Raw genomic sequence first — 6,131 nt, forward strand, 5'->3', positions numbered from 1 at the left:
CCCAGAGAGGAAGGTTCAATGTTTCATTCAACGAAAAGCCCTCTGTTTGTATCACAAGCAGGACCTGGCCATTAATGGCAACGGCCACGGGGTCAGGAAGACTTTGATGAATCTCTCCTTCAGGTTCCCTGTGCAGGCCTGGCTGCTGGACAGTGGGGGCTCCCTGGCACCCACTGAGGACAGGGCCACAGGTCAGCAAGCCCGGCCTGGGCGGGGGCTTCTGAGGGTGGAATCGATGGCCGGTTCACTGTTCACCCTCCCCCCTTTGCCAAGCCATGGCCAGCATAAGTAACACAAGAGGCCTGTGGTGTTGGAGAGGTGGACCAGCCAGGCAAACCTCCCCCCATCCCCAAGGCTGGTCCTGGGCTGGCTCTCACCAGAACGCTGTGTGGCTGGGCTCCCCCCGGTCCCCTGCCAGGAGCCAGAGTCGGTGCGCTTGGCTGCTCTTTGGCTCAGCCTTTGGAGGGAGGAGTATCTGTGTTCTCATGCATTCTCATGAGCTGCAGCAGGCGGCTTTCTTTGTGGAGCTGGAGCTGAGGTCTGTTTTGGCTGCTCATCAGCATCAGGGAACTGTGTCCCTGCGAGGTTTGATACAATTTAATTAACCTAATTAAAAGCTCTGATTGCAGAGATGATTGGGGTAGAGCCAGCAGCAACTGCATATTTATAATGAGCTGGAAGGTGTGGGACCTGAGCCAAGTGATATGCATCGCTAATGAGCTGGTGCGCTCGGAGCGCGCCTTTGGAACGCTAACATCTATTTTTGGCAACAACGACTAGTTTCTCTCCAAGATAAAAGTGGGGGAGCCTTCTTCCTTTCCAGCTCCAGGAGAAGCTCTCCCACCATGGGCCCCTTCACGGAGACAGCAGCCACCTGTGTGTGCGCGCATGCCCACGCAAGCAAATATCCTGAGCAGAGAGAGAAGTGCACAAGCTGCCCGTGGTGGTGGCAGCGCATGCTGCTGTGTTCGTAGCCCCCGCCATACGGACAGCCCATCCTCCTATCCCTGGGAGCATACAAATGGCCCTGCAAGCTTATCCCATTGCAGGTACTCCTCTAGAAGCCACCAGTCAAATGGCCCTCGCCCCCAGGCCTCACCTGCCTTCTGCTAGGTCAGGCTGGTGGTCTGTCCACCTAGCCCTAAATGGCCTCCTTTCGCTGGCAGCTGCTAATGGATATGCAGGGAACGTAGCCTGAAGTCTTCTGCACACACACACACACACACACACACACGAGTGCTCTCTGGCCAGTCACTCCCAAGCTGCTCTGTGGAGGAAAGGACAGTGTGTGTGTGGGGGAGGGGGGAGGGGGGCAACAGGACCACGAGCTGGTCAGTGAATAGATGCCCACGCCCCGACAGCATGTTCACTTTGCACTGTGAACCTCCAGGGCCATTTTGTGAGATCTGCACAGGGGAGGGCTTTGCCTGTGGCCAGGGGTGGCAGGGTGTGGGTCTGCCCCCCCCCAGAAACAAATAATTAAAAAAACAGTTCACAATTGTGGTCTTTAAAAGGCCTGCAAACCAGATGAACTGCCCCTCCTACTTTTTGGCACCCCCCCCTTTAGGCTGGCTATGGCCTGGGGAGGGCATCACCCAGCGCCAGTTATACTGGCATTTCCTGCTTTTAAAAAATAAACTGAGGCAGAGGTGTTCAGACAGTATGTTATTTTTGCAGGGTAAGGGGAAGCCTTTCTGCGGCCCCAGGTCCGTCTGCGGGGCATTCAGTGGCCTTTTGGTCACTTTGCCCTTCCTCTGTGTGAACTGCGGCAGCTCCCAGGCACAGGCTCTTTTCGTTCTAGGCATTTCTATCCTAGCCTCTGGCCACAATGGTCCCCAAGAGGCTGCCAATCTTTAAAAATGTGAAAATAAAGTCTGGCCACAGCCCTTGCCGGCACAGATGCCCTCCAGAATGGCGGGCTGGAGCCTTACAGGAAGTAAGTGCAGCCCCAGCTCAAACAGGCAGTCCTGGATTAACCTTTCCACTGACCAACAGCGCCAGTCTTGAGTTCTAATCTCAAAGCCGAGAGCGGCGGGCAGGCAGGAGCGAGCACAGCTGCACGTGGATGCTGCACGGCTTGCGGGGCCTGTGCGCGCTGGAGAAGCACGGGTTTGGTCCTGACTTCCCTAACCCCCCACTGCGGAGTGGGGAGGCAGAGTCCCTCCCAAGGCCTGTGTCTGCCCCTCCTCCCAAGTGGCCACAACCCCCCCCACGCAGGGGTGGGAAAAGCAGCTGTTCCGGGACTCGCGCGTTCGGAGCCTCTCTCAGTTGCCCAAGCAAACAACTGTCCTGTGACGCAGGCAGCCGTGTTTTTAGGGTGGGGCCCTGCGGGAGGCACAAGTGCCCTTGGCAGGGGACCTGTTGGCAGCGAGTGCCTTTGCCTACCCAGGAAGAGAGCCTCCTGAGTGCCCACACTGGGGCTTTGTTCCTGGGGGCCGCTGGATGCGTTGGCCCCCTGTGGCTGATGCCAGTTTGGTGCAGCAGGCCGTGCGGACCCGCGTGGCGCGAGCGAATGCGTCCTCTCTCTCCGCTGCTGCCCACCTACAGCAGGGCCTGGCCGCTGACCTTCCCAAACAAGCCTGTATTCTTCCGTGCTTTGCTGGCTCCCTCCCAGGCCTGTTCTGCTAACAGGGGGGCTGTTGTGCTCTTGGCATGAAGGGTCTCCAATCCCTGTCCCAGCCCACGCGTACTGTAGCTGCTGCACAAAAAGAGCTTCGGCAGCCGGACAGCTCCCCAGGCAGTCTGACAAGAATGTTCCCTACACTGCCTGCAGGAAGACGCATGCATAAGCACAGAGATGGCTCCTCGCGTTAAGGCCTGCGTCAGGGAGCAGAGCCTGAGCTTCGAAAGAATGAAGTCTGCTGTCCATAGCTAATAAACGTGGGTTGGATCTCAAGTTAATTGCACTTAGTGCTCACAGAAATCCATAGGACTTGCGTCAGGACTTGCTTCATTTTAATGGGACCCAAGTTCTTCTAACTTACAGTGCAATCCTGTATGGCCTACTCAGAAGTAAGCCATCTGAATGCACTTTCCCCTAGCATTGTATATAGGACTATAGCTTTTGATGGGATCCAGCCCACTGTCTTCAATACAGTCTTCTGTGGCTGTTAATATTCTGTAGTTGGTTTTTAAATGGTATTTTTGTTATGTAAAATTGCATCGAACCTTTCTGAAAAAGTGGCATACAAATATCTTAATAATTAAATAATCAGTACAAGTGTGACAAATCCTCCCAGGTACCCAGCCTGAGGTTCTGTCCAGAGCATCTTTGACACCATGAGAACTACTCTGGGAGCCTGGGGCATCTGCACCTTGTGCCTTTCCGGGCTCCTATCTAGTTGGCGAACTACACCACACACACGGATGCCTGTGCCTGTCCCATGCGTGGCGGGGCTTTGAGCAAGGAAAAGACACAAGAAAACTCACAGGGGGGCTGAAGCATCCGGCAGTCTCTGCTGGGCTCTTTCAGACAGGGTGGAGCGACGAGGGCCTGCTGCACCCTGTCCTGCTGCAAGTGCCTTTGCTCTCTGGACCGAACTAGGCTTCACAGGCAGATGCACTGAGCATTCTTGTTAATGCAAAGCAGGCAGCCCCTTGCAGTCCTGGCAAGACACAGTGGATCATGCACATGTGCACACATGTGCACATACATGTACACATAACTCTTTCCTCAGCACTCCAAATCCTGCCCCTTTTCGGTGGGCTGCTTTCCATTATAAAAATCAGTTCAGAGAAAGTTACATCTCAAAAAGACTATTTCAGTGGGTGCATTTAAACTTTTGAGAGTCTCTCAGAAATTCAAAGCAGGTGCTGTTTTCTTCCCTCAGATACAGCTTGGGAGGGACTCTGCTCCTTCCCAAATGTTGTGCTCATAAATGGAGCAAACCCTGAACTGACCTCCCTATCTGGCCAGCCCCGACCACAGCCAGGGCCAGACGTCTGCCTCAGTGACAAGTCCCCCAGCAGAGGTGCTCAGCTTCCTCCTGGAGTTTGCCAGACCAGACCAGACTTTCAGACTTTGCTAGGTGCTTCTTTCCCCATGTAGGATTATAATATGTGGCTTGCAAGAGATGACCCAGAAACTCAAGTCCCATTCATTACATCGCAGCAGGGCTACAAAGAGTGAAATCCCAGTGTGCACCAAAAAGCGGGTGGCACAATAAATCCTTGGAAGTTTGCAGGATTAGGACCAAACGTCATGTACTGCCTCCCCTAGTCAGGAGGCACCTGATGCACCATTAAAACCCTGCACAATTACCCCAGAGGAGGGAAAATCCCAGATGCAACAAACAGGAAACGCCTGTGAGCAGAGCAGCAGCGATCTCAAATGCTCTTGCTGCACAAATCTGTAGGTGACCAAAATAATCCACAGTGACCACCAGATGACACAGTAACCCTCGATGGGTTAAATAACCCCTAATGCAGACTGTGGGATAGCAGAGTAAGATATTTTGGCCAAATAAGCCATCATGGATTTAAAAATTCCTGACAGACAGCATGATAACCCACAATGGGTTAAGTAAGACATCGCGGCTTCTTTAACCCATTGTGGGTTATTGTGATGTCGGAACCAGTCTTTACCTCATGCCTCTGGCAACACAATATTTATGTAATTGCTACATGTATATCCCACCTACATTCAAGGAGCTCGAGCTGACATATAACAGTCTCCCCCAGTTTTGTCCTTGCAACAACCCTGTGTGGTCAGTTAGGCTGAGGGATGTGAATGGCCGAAGCTTCCGGAGCGAGTGGGGCTCCCCTATCCTGTTCTGATACTTCAAGCACTAGACCACGCCACACCCATGGGCTGCTGTCGGAAATGACCTTCCCTCTGGATTCTGTAGAAGTTTCATGATTAACTGCATCAGTTCCATCTGGTGTATTTGTGTACACTAACAGTGGTGTATTTGGTTAATTTCACTCACGCAGGGCTATTGCCCCACAAATGTTTGTGGCTCATTTTGCTCTCTTGGAAGTTGCCATTCTGGCCTGTTTTCCAGCATATGGACTATGGCCCAGAACAGCTACCGAGACGTGGTTTCCGTGGAGGTTTTGGAGCTTATTCCATCTGCCCCGTCTAGTACTGGGTGGCTGGTGAGTTTGGTTGATTTGGCTCATTCGGAAGTGCCCGTTCTGGGCATCCCGCTCTGTTCCAGATGTGTTCTGCGCATTACGGGGTTAATAGCCCGAACAATCCACTGTCGCGAGGGGTTTGGTCCCGGAGTAGCGTTCGCGAGCGTTTCGGGCTCGTGCCACTACCTCCGGCCCGCCCTCCACGCCGCCCGGCGCCGGCAGCCCGGCCGGGAAACAGAGGGGGAAGGCTGCCCCGGCCCGGGGCGCCGCCTCCGCCAGCCGCAGGCCGTCGCGCGCGGACCCCGCGCAGGAGCCTGGCGCGGCCTCCCCTGCGCGGGCTCAGGCCGGCGCGCCTGGCAGCTGCGAGCGGAAGGCGGCGGGAGCCCTCCCGGGCGGGACACGAGCCGGGCCAGGGAGGGCCGCCGCCCGCTCCGGCGCCAGGCGGCGCGGGAGAGCTCCGGGCCGGGATGCGCGCGGGGGGCGGAGAGCGGCGCTGCGCCCGGGCTCGGCGGGCCAGGGAGGGCCGCCGCGGCGCTCGCGAGGGGCCGGGCTGGGCCGGGCCAGCTAGGCAGGGGGCTGCGTGCCGGCAGCGAGGGACCCCGGGGGGCGGCTCCGCCGAGGCCGCGTCGATCCGTGGGTTCACGTCGCGGGGCCGGGGGCGCTTCGAATTAGTGCGCCGGGAGCTGAGCACGCGCAAAGGGCGAGCGGGGCTGGCGGGGAGGGGGAGCAGCCCTGGGGGGGCTCTCGGGGCCGTCTGGCCTCTGTCGCCCCCCCCCCCCGCGTACTTCCCAAGGCAGTTCACCTTATGGACAGAAAGCGCCTGGGGGTTGGACTCGATGGTCTCGTAGGCCCCTTCCAGCCCTGCTATTCTATGATCCCCCGGAACGGCGACCCCAACCGCAGCTGCAGCACTTCCAGACATTAAGCGAAGGCTTCGCCTGCATCGGAGGCTCTGGCTCGCCATGGGCGAACACTCAAAGGGACGCTTCCCCCGCTCCTTTTCAGAATGACAGGCTCGGACGGAGGTTGGAGACAGGGAAGCCCGGCGGAGCTGT

This window comes from Heloderma suspectum, chromosome 10 (assembly GCF_057233095.1).
Source record: "Heloderma suspectum isolate Gila_16-S chromosome 10, 16-S_ref, whole genome shotgun sequence".
NCBI classification, from domain to species: Eukaryota; Metazoa; Chordata; class Lepidosauria; order Squamata; family Helodermatidae; genus Heloderma; species Heloderma suspectum.